General features: G+C 41.4%; 1 long non-coding RNA gene across 1 annotated transcript in view; it reads right to left on the minus strand.

Moving 5' to 3' along the window:
* LOC107308034 overlaps positions 1–1,432 on the minus strand; it is a 7,622-nt gene extending 6,190 nt beyond the window's left edge. Inside the window, exon 1 of the long non-coding RNA XR_001552603.2 lies at positions 247–1,432. This is a non-coding gene — a long non-coding RNA (uncharacterized LOC107308034). The remainder of the gene's footprint in view (positions 1–246) is intronic.
* Between the last annotated feature and the right edge of the window lie 10,421 nt (positions 1,433–11,853).

Here is an 11,853-nt window from a genome sequence, read left to right on the forward strand (position 1 = left end):
AAGAAAGAAAGAAAGAAAGAAAGAAAGAAAGAAAGAAAGAAAGAAAGAAAGAAAGAAAGAAAGAAAGAAAGAAAAAGAGAAAAAGGAAAAAAGAAAAAAAAGAAAAAAGACTAGAAATTACTTGTAATTTACATTTATTAAGTTTTAGTACATGCCTGAAACTATAGCTGCATCTAAGAACAGAAAAACACACACGTTCTTTCAACTCAAAGAGCCATCCAACAACTAACATTTCTGTTTGCTGACCTCTGTCTGTCTGCACTGCATTTGGACTCCGGTACTGCCAGACATGGCCTCAGGTGGAGAGCAACACTCATGTAGTAACTGTGGAGCAAAACACTTCTGGCAGGTGCTGCAGTGCTGCACTCCTCGTACTGCCTCTGCGGAGCTGTGACTTCCTACTGCAGGAATCAAGAAGCAGTAAGCTAGCTTGTTATGCACATTCCTGTACTTATTATAACTAACCCATAGAGTGCTTCTACAATATTGTATTTCACAGGATTTCCTCAATAATTTCTTCAGGATCTACCTAGAACTGTTGTGCAAAAGCTGTAAGTATGCCTCTAGAGAACTGAGTAATTATAAGAGGTTTTAAATAACACAATTAAGTGTTTAAAATAATAAAACATATCAAGGTCACACAGTGATGAGAAAGTACAAGAAATGTTCTTGCCACAACACTCTTCCTGGAACTGCACGGCATTCATTACATGAGCTTTCCAGAGAAGCTTTCTGCACATCATAAAAGGCAGCACTAAAATCCCTTTTTCTTTTTCCCTTTTTTTGGGGAGTGTATGTGTGTGCATAGCGACCCCAGAGGACCACTGCTGCAGCTGTGTGGGACTCCACATAATGCATTTCCTTCATATATTCTTTTCATAAAAAGCAATGTTTTCACTTGAGCAGCCATGATTTAAATGCTACATTAGAATACATTCAGTTTCTCCAAGATGTTATAGAGCCTGAGATTATATGAAGATATGTTTTCCATATATAAATTCTTATTAAGGTAGTGAAATTTACAGGTCATCATTCACAAAGATTTAATTAATCTTATTTAAAATTAACAAATAGTGATGTTTCACATGGACAGTGGAGATCCAAATGCCCCACACTTCATCCATTCATTCCCATCCAATCATTCTCCAGTGCCAGAGTTAGTAATATTTTTGCTTGAAGCGCTAAAGATGCATGACCCTACAATTATTCATAGGAACATTGATTAAAAGCAGAATTTATGCGCTGCAGTACCATTTCTTTTCTATCAGGCTTCAGTGATGGGGATTCATTATCTCTGCTGCATGCGTCTAAAACTTAGATGGACAAGTCTGAATTCAGTAAACAAAAAGAGACAAGAGTGCCCAGAGAGGCTGTGGATGCCCCATCCCTGGAGGCATTCAAGGCCAAGCTGGATGTGACTCTGGGCAGCCTGGTCTGGTGGTTGGTGACCCTGCACATAGCAGGGGGGTTGAAACTAGGTGATCATTGTGGCCCTTTTCAACCCAGGCCATTCTATGATTCTACAAAAATTCAATGTCTAGGCAAACACATCATCTGACTCCCAATATTATTTTTTTTTTCCCAGAATATTTTCTTAGTAAATTTTAAAACAATCTGTTTCCACTGAGAATAAAGTCCAGTGTGACAATTGGGAAATCCAGTACAGCTTTGCCTCCATTTAGATCCTGCAGTGCCAAAACCATTTGCGCAGACTGAAGAGGAAGAATAACATACCTATTCCAGTTTACTTTTTCATTCTTTTAAAATTATTTTTAAGACCTCTCATTTTTTCCAAGAGCAGTGCCAAGGCTTGTCAATACACATCTATCTGAAACTGAAAACCTAACGACCAAGGACTGATGGATACACAGCCAGAAATATTTCACCTTCCCTTCTGATAAAATTGCATCTTTTGACAGCTTTCCTAAGAGTTTATTTTACCCTGCAGTAAGGGAGAGGCTGGGAAGAACATTCCCTGCTACACTGCCAGTCAAAAAACCCCAACACCTTTGCTGGCAATATATCTACTGTTAAATCACTGCCACATAAATGTGAAAGAAGCAAGCTCTTTCCTTCTCAGAAGCTGTTGGTGTAGTGTCACTTCTCTGTACTACTCTTTACACTTAGCCATACACTTTCAGGGTAATGTAGCTGTTGAGCTGTGTTTAACAGAAGCCAGTTTAGCCACAGTACAGGAAAATTCTGCCCCAGAAGTCAGATATATTAGTTAATAATTGAAGGGGTGAAGAAACAAGCCTGACAAGAAACTTCCGAATGATGTCACTGGGACAAGGGTTCATCTCAGCATGATCCCAGCAGGAAAAACCATGAGAGAAATCACCACTTAACATGCAATGGTTTGCTGCAGACAAACCCTTCAGCATGACAGGAGGGAGCAGAGCAGAGAAGGATTTTACACTGCCTGGAGGAGACATGAACTTCTGATCATTAATAAAAGAAGGATGACTGACAACTGATGAAATCAATTTCCTTTATCACAGCTGGAGGTCTCACAATTAGCAAAGCTTTGGGCAATTACAGGATTTAAATCTCTCCCTTCTAGGTTTTGTGGCTTTGCTTAGGTATTTACTTTATGGTACTGTATTACTCCAGAACTTTGGGACTGAAGTGCTGAGACCATGTGTTGAGGTCTCAGCCCTGCAAACTAGTCTGACACACATAATGGAGATTCTGTCACCATGGCTTCTGAGTGTGCTATGGCACCTGATGAAACTGGTAACAACTCTGAAAGGAGTAAGAAAATCTGTCCTTCTGAAGCCTGCTTACAAGATTCCAATCTGTCTATCCTGTTCAAAATGAAATAAGTAGATCTTGATTTGTCTTTTCTAGAAAGACAAAGGGGTAAACAGTCAGTGTGTAATCCTAGGTGATTGATGTATTTCAACACTGAAATAATATCTCACCTTATTTGTATTGTTTGCAATGCTGATGTTGGTGATGTGTACCCATGACATGCAAAGCACCTCAAAAGCATACAATGCTGTTCACATATAATAGAAGCCAGTCCCCTCACCCCTCACCACCACATGAAGGAGTTCATAGTCAAAATAATCACATCAGACAAAAGGTGCAATGGAGTGCTGCAAACACCCTGCTGGAATGGCCTTGTTTGCAGTGAGCCAGCAGGGGAAAGACTGATGTTACGCCTGTCTGCACTATTCTACCTGGACATATCCTCACTCAGCTCCACCAGGAATTGTTCCACGGTCTCACCCCACTACTGTGAAGACAGGTCTCTTATTCAGAAACAAGAAGGGACAGGGTTGTTTCCTTCCTTTCAAAAGATTGCCTTAACAGTATTGAGGGCTCACTTCTCTGGTTAGTGGGAAGTGGAGGAGTGCAGGAAGGAAATCTCTGCCTTGCATTCAGTGTGCTCCTTTCGTGTCATTATCTGTAGAGATAGAAACAGGGGTGAACTTAACTCACTAGGTGGGTAGTTAAAACTTTCTGGGAGGCAGGGGCTGCTGTGGTTGGCACTTAGGGATGTCTCACAAAGCAACCAGGGCTGGAGGGCCACCCATATTGGCAGCTGGCTGGATAGGCAGCTCCTCCAAGGCTGTGCTGGTTGTCTCACCTCATTGGAAGTACCTGCAGTAGGTGATGCAGAGTTTAAAATACCCAGGTTTTTAATACATCCACACCTCTTGGTCCCCATGAAAAAAACAGAAACAAAAAACTCCCTTGTTCCACTGGGTGTTGTGTGCGTCAGTACATGAAAGACTCGCAAGGCTCAGATTCCATACTAAGGGAGTCATCCCTTGGTCCTACAAGTATTCTTTCAGCAAGAAGTGCCCATTACTAATTTAAAGGCAAGCTTTCTTCAAAGCAGCAAAATGTGCATCTGAATATACTTTAGTGGAAAACTCAGCACATATTGTCTTTTAAAGAGGCCAGATCCTTCTTTGCATTGGGGCTTTAAAACTTTCTCAAGAAACAACAACCTGCCCTTCCACCTCCCACCCCTGACTCTTACACAGAATCTCCATCATGTGCCTCACTGAAGTGTTGTGTTATGATTACCATAGCAACTGCAGTCCAACAGCTGCCATGACATTTCATCTTCTGCTGCTTTTAAAATGCTTTCTTTTTGCCAAGAAAAACTTTTCTCAATTATTTAATTCTTTTTTCTTTTTACTACACACTGTTCACTCTGCTTTCACAAAATAAACACTCTGGAGAAAGAAAAAAACAAGATACAGCGGAAATTGTGTCAGTTTTAACCACATATTTTGATAATTGCTTTTATGCTTCTCTCAAGCCATTTTCAAGGTTTCCAAGGCTGCGCATTAAAAAGCTCACACTTGGTTTCGGAGACAAACTGATGATTGTGCACCACTGAGCAGAGCCTCCACGGATGGCTTGGAGCCACCTCCATGTGTATGGGCAGCTGCACAGCCCCACCCGGTCCCTTAAACCAGGGGATGGAAACTGATTACTCACAGCCATTCACAGTAACTCAGATCTAACCATCCTGCTTAGTTGTTGACCCCCCATTTTGCTACTTATTTTTGTACCAATAATGCTGTTGGTTCTCAGCCTTATTTTATGTTGTTTCCAAGGGAGTTTTCCTACTATTTTCACGTCTCTGTTCTTCAAGGGGATCTAGAGATAAGACAGAAGAGAATATGGGTAAACACACCTTTTCACCCTAGATGGTGGAAGGCTGTGCATGGTGAGGCCAAAAAGGGTGCAGCAGCGAAGGGTCACAGCCCCCAGCTTGTGATATAGCCAAGACAGCCCAGCACCTTAGCTACATTACACCTACAGACACGATAAGAAAGCACCATACTGATTTTAAATATATGCCAATGAACTCTGCTGAGAATTCATTTTGCAGCCACTCATTTCACAACTAAAAAAAAACCTAACTAAATAATCCAACAAAATAAATAAATAAATAGACAGACAGACAGACAGATAGATAGATAGATAGATAGATAGATAGATAGATAGATAGATAGATAAAATTACCGCCATTATTATTATTATTATTGTTTGGACAAAGATAGCTGTCCCTTTCTTTTCCAAAAGGAGGGAAAGGCACAGTTTTCCCTCACCGTGGAAGCAGCCTCTCATATTGCTCCCCCCAAAGGTCCCTTCCCTCTCCAGCCTGAACTCACGTGTGGTTTCAGGTGGTATGGTGCCAGGAAGGTGTGGGCTGGAGGACGTGCTGGGGCATGGAGACATGCACAGGACATACTGAATATACATTGCTTCAGAGTCCCAGTGGGATGGATTGTCTGCAGTTTGACCAAGGTAGGAGAGGCAGGATGCAGACATGTGCTAAAGGGGTTTTGGCAATTGTGAGAACAAGGTTAAAACTCAGAGCCATTTGGGATGAGAACATTTGGGTTTTAAAACAAGAAAGAGGTGAGGGTGAAGGCATGGGTCTGACAGCTTCAAACCACTTTTTAACTGTTTTTCCTTCTTTCCTTATTGGATATGCTGACAAATTAAAATTAACAACCCTTATCTGAAATGCATGTATGGTTAATATAGAAAGAAGGAAAACGCCTTCAGAGGCAGTCAGCTTCCTGTCTTATGCTTTTGAAATCTAGCTGATGGCTCACAGAACGGATTTCAAATATGTATATATATAATCCACACAGCTAAAAGTCATCTATTTTAAAAGACAAGTGTTTGCTCACATGAGGAACATTGTACTCAAGCGTTCAGTCTTCGTGATCCATATGGATTTCATCAACTTGTTTGCCAGGAATTTAGGAAAAACAAACTTTATTCATGTTCCTTAGAGAAATGAATTGGGTTTGTGGTCTGTGCAAAAAGAAGTGCAGCTTGGGAACAAAAAAGCCTAGGGCATTCCTGGAACTGGAAGGTCAGAGAGCCAAAATAATTGATCCGCTTAATATGTGAAATGAGTGACTTGCAATGGCATCTTCATCAGCACTTGAAGTACAGGGTTTCAGCTTAGGAAGTGATTTCATGTCACATCCCATAAAGGGCCCCCAAATGTGAAGTGCTTTCTCAAGCCACTCTCTAAGCCAGGCACACCAGCTGCTCTGAGAACAGCATTAACTCCAAATATTGAACTTCCATTTCTTCTTTTTCTGTGTCTTGATACATCCTGGAATCCTCTTTTTTGAACAGCAGCTGAATTGCAATGGCAGGTTGGGCTGCACACACTTTGTACATTAGACATGAGATGGAAAAGGAGAACCACCATTTAAACACAAATCCAAATCTTCCTCTATTCCCCATCCTAGTCTCTTTCTTTACACACAACACCATGTCTCTCCTTTCCTGAGTTTCTCCAGCTTTCTGCAGTGCTTCTGCACCATGGGTAGGATTCAGCTGAACCAAAGAATCATAGAATCATGGAATGGCTTAGGCTAGAAAGGATTTCAAAGATCATCCAGTTCCAACCACCTGATGTGGGCAGGGCTGACACCTATGAGATCAATCTGCCCAGGGCCCCATCCAGCCTGGCCTTGAGTGCCTCTAGGGAAGGAAGGGACGTGCACAGTTTCTCTGGGAAGAAGCTGGAGACTCTCCCCCATTCCTGGCCCTGCCAGTTTCCCTGGGGCATGGGCTTTGTACTTGACATTTTGGAACTGTCTGGGAAAGGATGGGCCCCTTGTTCTTTTGGATGTACATAAAATCTTAAGAGCTCACCACTAGGATGAGAAAAGACAAGGAAGGCTAACAAATATTCAAGAGTCCCTGAAAGAAGGGAAGGAGTTGCCAAGACCAACCAGTGCGTGAGTTCATTTCCCGTCTTTCCTTTCTTTCATGAAACACATTTACACCTGTAAAGGAGCTGCAAGTGATGTTTTTCCAAATATGGATACCTACCTAAAGTATGCTTGATATACCTGTATGAAATCATGAAGTTCTTCTGCATCTTTGAGGGGTTGTACTTCCACTAAAATTTTTCCTAGCTCATTATTTTTTCTATGCCTTGTAATATTTACATATAGGAAAAACAAAACAAAAAAATGATTTGCCTTACTTCACATTAGATGTTAAGACATTAGATGGAGAGAAGAAACAACTTCAAGGGAGAACCATTTCAACTTCCAGTCTAAAGATGGAACACATTGTTGACTAGAATTGTTGTATCTGAAGGCTGCCTGGTACCTAATTTGGGTGAATAAGCTGCGTGAAGTGAGACTTACCCAAATTATTCTGTATGATGAATTTGTCCATCAGTTTGTGTATATGAAATCTGTTGCATAACCCAAGTTTCATTTTCCTAAGAATGAGAAAAATCTGTGTTTCTCTCTACAGTTTACCAATACATTTTTTTCTATATCAGAAATAATAGGAGAGTTCTGGAATATGTGTTATTATACATCATTACTACAAAGGAATTTGTTACTAATGGCACTTATTCTAAAATGACACTCCAATGCAAGAAATGTAAACTGATTAATTCTCAAAGCTGAAGTTACTCATCATGCAGTTTAATCTGCGTGCTGCACAATTTAAAGTAGCCAGGTCTGAAAGTAATGCATTGCAAATCTTTATAGTATGGTATCTCACCAGCTTTTAAAGGAAACTGCATTACTGCTCAGCAAGATGTTTGTTACACTGAATTAATGTTGCATTAGAACCCTTTCAGTAAGTCAGATTGCATTACTCACTTACATAGCATTCTTGGCAAGCCTCGAAAAAAGCATTTTTAATACTTAGGAACAATGAGATAGAGCCAGACTGTGATCTGATGTTTAAAGCAGGACTAGACACCTCCTTTCAAAATTGAAGCGGAGAAAAAATAAAAAAATAAAAAAAATAAAAAATAAAAAAAGAAAACAATAAATTGAAAATAAAATTGAAAGTTACTGTGTTTCTAAGGCTTAAGGTTCTACGCTTGGTGAATATATTTTTCTTCACATTCTACTGTGAGAAGTAACAGGAAACCACAAATTATTCTTCAAATAATGTCAAGAAAACTGTCTGTATATGATCTATTTCTTAGAGAATGAACTTGGCATTCTGTAGGGAGATGTGAAGGATGCACCCAGGCTGGTGCTATGCTGGCACACTGGGCTGGGGACAAAGGGATCTCCAGCCTGTTCCCAGCTGACAAAGCCCCAGCAGTGTTACTTCCACTCCATTCCATGCCCAAAAAGTGCAGAGAGACCAAACAACAGGAGCACATCCACGGCTGCCCTTGTTTAACATCGGGATGTTGTCACTTGCCTTCCACATGGCAACCACCACCCCCAAATGCGTTCAGCTCCTCAGCTGTGTCCAACTCTTCTCCAGCCTTTGGATGGCTCTTGGGTTTGTGCTAGGAAAGTGGAAAATCCTGCACAGCATGGGTTAATTTTTGTGCCAGTGATGACGGTGGCTGTTTACTCTTTAAACAAATGCCTAATATACACTGCAACTGGCTGAGTGCACAGCCAAAAATCAACCACAGGAAATCTCTTTGACAGCCAGGAAGGCAGAATTGTTAACATGGGTCTGCATTACAGTAAAAATAATAAAAAATAAAGTGATGTAAAACACCACAAATGTCTGTTTTCTAAGAAGAGAGAGCTATCTATTAATAGTGCAGGCATAAATAACTCTTTCCATTTTGTCGGAAGGATTATTGTGGCTTCTCACCTCAGTATTTTCAACGGAAGTAGAGAAGACTGTGTAATACCAAGCAAATGTACCAGTCTAATGTAAAATTCTCACTGGTGATAAGAAAGCATGCTGGTTTATTTATTGCTATGTTTTTATATTTTGTTTCTGTTCTCCTTTGATCTGTGTTAACATTGGCATTAAACTGACAGTTCAGGGTGACAAGTGCGTTCTGATATTGAAAGCCACTCATGTGTATGGGAGTATCAAATTGTTCATTTAGAGTGGGTTACACAGCATGGTAAATACAGTTCCCTGGGACCTGGTTCCATCCATACTGATAAAGTATTTACTGTAGTATTTAATGTCTTTTTCAGAAAAAAAAAAAAGGGGGGGGGGAAAGAAAGAGGAAGTTAATATAAAATCTCTGTGACTTTCTCTTTTTCTAAGGCACAACCATCTGCAGGTGACACCAGGTTCAGTTCTCCATCCAGTTATGGTGGTGTAACAGGAGTTGCTTCACAGGCTGCAGTGGAATTTAAGCCTTAAACGGAAAAAGGCTCATTGTGCTTTTAACTTCGTTTCATGTAGGCAAGAGGGGAGAAAATTGATTTTGGTCTCAGCCTTTTTTTTCTCATACATGTCACTGATGCATTTCCAACCCTTGGAGAATTGGTGAATGTGGGAATACAGGCTCTAATACAAAACACTTGGCCTGTTTTCAGTTCCTAACACATACTCCAGAGTTCATGTTATGGTTATCAGAAAGAATCTATGAAAAATGAAGCTGCGCACAACTGCAGACCATCAGTGTGGCTTAACCTTGTCAAGCGGGGATGAAACAGGAAGTGCTTTGTGACACTGACTGGCAGAAATACAAACTGATGAAGAAAACACGCTGCAGGAAAGAGGATCTGAGATGGTGAGTTAGCACGGGGGACGTTAACTAGAGCTGTACTCTGCTAGGGCCAGGATCAGAGCGGCCTGACATACTTGCTAAATGTTTCATCAAAAGGATTAGTTCCAGCAGCTTTTTTTAACCTTTCCTACAACGCAATTTACCCGAAGGTGGCCGGGGGCAGGGGGTTGCCCTGTGAGATAACATTTTTAATTGTACAAATGCCATTCTTGATGTCATAATCCCAAGGTTAATGCAGCTGCAGGTCTGGAACAGATGTGCTGCTGGCTGCTTAGAAGGCAGAGGTGGCCACGTGGGCTGACGGCAGCTAAAATGGCCATGTTTCAGTGGCAATGTAAGTGATGGTGGGTGTTTTCCTACATGTCACCCCTACATTTCCATAGGCTACTAAATGCTCTTAGCCCCTCCATAAAGCAAACAAATCATTCACATGATGTATGACCAGAAATCAACAGCCAAATATAGTCACTGCCCAATGGGAAAGCTCAGGGACAGGGCATCCTATGATTTTAGGAAAGGAAAAGCAAAAGGGAAAGAAATGAGAAAACTCTTGGATACCAGCATGCCAAATCTCGCACCTTACAGCATGTTGTCAGTACTGATTAATGAGAAACATATTTTGACAAGAGAACCTCAACACATTCTGTTGCATTTAAATACACCTGCTGAATTTCATCAGTGATCATATTTTCCACATGCAAAGAATCTGCCGATGGGTTTACAGATGACGTACTCTCCCTGCACTTAGAACAAACATTTCTTAGAAGAGATGTTCACACCACGCAGTTCAAAGAGCAAAGTTTTCTTCACTTTTAAATAGAACAAATGGTTTGCTCTGCATGCCAGGCTGCCGCCTATACACCCATGCCTCACTGGTGTGACACAAACCCACAAGGGGGGCAGTTCTTGAATGTTACTGTACCATGCTTCCAAAATATGTGAAGAGAGATAGATTAGCTCAGACATTCACATGGAGGTGTGGGAATGTGGAAAAAGCATCCCAGTTAGAGCAATGGAAAGGGAAAGAACAGTTTTAAGAAAAGGCAAATCCAACTGTGGAGTCTGAATTTGGGTTGGGAGAAGCCAGGAAGTGCATCAGGTTGGATCACTCTCTTATGGTTTCAGAGAGTTTGGGGAAAATCTTCAGTTGGTCATATTTCTACTTCCTATGTCATCAATGGAACAAGTTGCTGCTCCCAGGTGCAGCTGATTTGACCCATCACCTTTCACCATCAGACCTCAGATGTCACCACAAAAATAAAAAGTATCTCACAGTGTGTCCACAGGTCTCCACTAAAGGCCATGATCTTGTTCTGCATGTGTGGGGAGGGGTTAAGCAATTGTGGGAGTGATTTTTCCGTTATCAATGACTCAGATTAAATCCTGAAACTTCTAGGTAATTAAATCCTCTCTTGAACACTTTTAGCTCTACTTATCAGTTTGACTTTATGATCTTATGCTATGCCTGATCTTGGGTAATGTGGCTGGTGTAGTAGTAGTGCAGTTTATTCCCGCAAGTGGTGCACCATGCAGTACACATCTCTATTCCAGTATGACCAGCCAGTCCTTAGAGCTTCTGCTCCAATGTATGAAAATCCACATAAATCCTGAACTGCTACTGATTGCTCCACCTTGCAGCAGATGAAAAGGGAGGGACAAGCAGATGGGTAAAAGGAGAGTTATTTTTCCTAAATACGGGATAAGCTAGAAATAAGGAAGGGAAGGATCCTTCACTGTAGTGCTGTGGAACCAAGTTACTCAAAGATGACAATTGGGAAGTGAAGGGGTTATTTAAAAGAGGAACTGGGAAAAAACTAACAGGTGCTGGGGAGCACTCAGGTCAGATAAAGACATCTGCTAGAGATGTCAAGAGCACAAAGGTAACTTTGTATTTGGTAGTAAAGAGAAGGATAAAAATGACAACTGAAAAGGAAAATGGAGAGACTGAGATTGTAGAAGTACATCCCAGCACAGAGCCAGGGTGTCAGATGGCAAAGTGACATACAAACAGCCACTCAAAAACTATGAACACAGATGCTTGTGAGAAGCCAAGGGGGAAATAAGAAAGAAGGGGTGGGAGAGAAAGAAAGAAGGAAGAAAGGAAGGAAAAAAGGAAAGAAAAAAGAAGAAAGAGAAAGAAAGGAGGGAAGGGAGAGTGTGAGGGAGGGAAGGAGGGAAAAGGAAAGGAAGGGAGGAAAGGAAGAAGGAGGGGAAGAAGAAAAAGAAAGGGAAGGGGAAGGAGGAGGGGGAGGGGGAAGGGAGGAGGAGAGGAGGCGGAGGGGAAGGGGAGGGGGCAGGTATGGAGAGATGAAGGGGGAGTGGAGGGGAAGGGAGTAGAGGGGAAAGGAGGAGGAGAGGAGAGGAGAAGAGGAGAGGAG

This window comes from Coturnix japonica, chromosome 1, assembly GCF_001577835.2.
Source record: "Coturnix japonica isolate 7356 chromosome 1, Coturnix japonica 2.1, whole genome shotgun sequence".
NCBI lineage: Eukaryota > Metazoa > Chordata > Aves > Galliformes > Phasianidae > Coturnix > Coturnix japonica.